This window comes from Moschus berezovskii, chromosome 1 (assembly GCF_049115385.1).
Source record: "Moschus berezovskii isolate FMDL1 chromosome 1, NW_MosBer_1.0, whole genome shotgun sequence".
Classification (NCBI taxonomy): domain Eukaryota; kingdom Metazoa; phylum Chordata; class Mammalia; order Artiodactyla; family Moschidae; genus Moschus; species Moschus berezovskii.
The window spans coordinates 30,043,562-30,045,952 of NC_142460.1; the positions used below are offsets into that span (position 1 = coordinate 30,043,562).

A 2,391-nucleotide genomic window follows, 5' to 3' on the forward strand; every position below is an offset into this window, starting at 1 on the left:
CCTGTTCAGTTGCTAAGTCATGTCAGATCTGTGATCCCATGGACCACAGCACACCAGGCGCCTCTGTTTTCCTCTGTCTCCCAGAGTTTGCTCAAATTCATGTCCATTGAGTTGGTGATGCCATCCAATCATCCCATTCTCTTCACCTTGTGCCTTCAATCTTGCCCAGCATCAGGGTCTTTTCCAATGAGTCAGCTCTTTGCAAAAGGTGGTTAAATTATTGGAGCTTCAGCATCAGTCCTTCCAAGGAATAGTCGTAGTTGATTTCCTTTAGGATAGACTGATTTGATCTCTTTGAAGTCCAAAGGACTCTCAGGAGTCTTCTCCAGCAGTACAGTTCGAAAGCATCAAATGCTCTATGCTCACCCATAATTTGAACTTTAAAAATTCTATGCTTCATGGATTTGTCTGTGATAAAATCAATCATAGTTTAGTTATATAACAAACTATAGCCCGCTCGCTGCTGGGCTGGGAACCAGGATCCGCGCATCCGGGGCGGCTGGCCGCGTGGGCAGGCAGGAGAGCCGGCACGCCAGGCTGGGAGCAATTGTGAGGGGCCAGCGCGGGAGGGCTCTGGGAGCAGCATGGGCGGCCCGCAGGCCTGGGCACTTCTTTGCTGCGGGCTCCGGCCACCTGCGAGGCAGCGCCGCTTGGAGCGTTGGGGCGGGGGGAAGCTCTCTTCTCTGCGCGCAGGAGCTAACTGATGCTCCTACGTGGCGACCCATGTGCAGAATGGCACCTACCTGCAGAGGGTGCTGCAGAATTGTCCCTGGCAGATGAGCTGCCCTGGGAACAGCTACAGGGGCTTCCCTGGTGACTCAGTTAGTAAAGAGTCTGCCTGCGATGCAGCAGACCCGGGTTTGATCCCTGGGTCGGGAAGATCCATCCCCTGGAGAAGGATAGTCAACCCACTCCAATATTCTTGCCTGGAGAATCCCATGGACAGAGGAGCCTGGCGGGCTACAGTCCATGGGGTCGCGGGAGTCAGACACGACTGAGTGACAGCTACAGGACGGGGGTGAGACCCACGTACAAGGTGATGTACAAGACGGTGACCGCCTGCCATTGAAGATGCGGCCTCCAGGCCCTTGCCGCCGAGATGCAAGGAAGTTGCAGGCGTCTCTGGTTTCGTGGTCCCCCGGGTGGTCGGGCAGTGCCACCTGGCAGTTGGCCCTTTGGGCCCACAGGCTTCTCTGGTTTTCTCAACTGCAGCAAAGTGGTGGAACTGACGGAGCGGCTGAAAGTGCTGGAGGCCAAGGAGGCAGGGCTGACTGTCACAGAGCGGGCAGGGCCCTGACCCCAGCTGCCCCGCTGAGAACCCTGCCCTGCCTTGGGGCTCCCCAGTTGCCCAGGGCAGCCCCAGGGATGGAGGTCTTCGAGGGCTGCTGGGAGACAGAGAAAACCAGAAGCCTCTTCTCTTCCCTTGAGATGATGGAGTTGGTGTCCGGGAGCTTCCCGGGCCCACTGGCCCCACGGGAGACCCCGGCAGTGGGGGCCCAATGGGAATGAGATGTCCACCAGGTCTGCAGGGCCCCGGGAGCTCTGGTCAGGCCAGAGCTGTGGGTACCCCGGAGAGAGGGGACCTCCAGTGCCTCCAGGCCCTCTTGACCCCCTGGCCTCCCAGCGCCCCCAGTCCCTGTTGGCCCACCCTACAGCCAGATCTCCCAACCTGAGGACCCGTTTCTGTCCAGCACTTTCACTGAGACCAGCAGCCACTAGCCCGCTGGACCGGCTGGGTCCCCAGGTTCCCCCAGGATCCATGGGTCTTCCTGGACTTCCTGGTCCCATGTGCATTCCTGGGAGTCCTGGACATATGGGACTCCCAGGCCCCACTGGACCTAAAGAAATCTCAGGCCACCCTGGAGAGAAGAGCCAAAGAGGACTGCAAGGGGAGCCCGTCCCCCAAGGCTCCATGGGGGCAGCAGGGAGAACCTGGCTGCAAAGGAGACCTTGGCGAGAAGAGCCCACTGGAACCAGAGGGGTCGGGGACAGCCTTGCCATGCCACGGGCACCTCCAGCCTCCTGGAGGGCGAAAGGGGAGGACACACCGCCAGCCCCTGGATCCGGCCCCCAAGAGCCAAGACAATTAAAACAGGGTGGTGGTGGCCCCATTGGGAGGGCCAGGCTTCCCTTCCCAGCCTGGACTGAGCCGACTGCCTCTGGGGTCTGCCTGTCCATATTTATTAATAGCCTCAGGGTCCCTTCTGCCACCTAAGCCTTTGGGTGGGAGTCTTGATCCTGGTCTTGATCTGCCTTCCATGAGGTTGAGCAGGGACTGGGGCCTGAGAGGGAGGTGTGGCCCAGGCGAGAGGGCTCAGGGCCCCGGGCCTCAGTTGCCCTCTGTGAAATGGGGTGATGCGGGTCTGCGGCAGGGACGGCAGGTTTGGAGCT

At 59.7% G+C, this 2,391-nt stretch overlaps 1 pseudogene; it reads left to right on the forward strand.

Moving 5' to 3' along the window:
* Positions 1-725: 725 nt before the first annotated feature.
* Positions 726-2,148, forward strand: LOC129549892 (EMI domain-containing protein 1-like; annotated as a pseudogene).
* Positions 2,149-2,391: the final 243 nt, after the last annotated feature.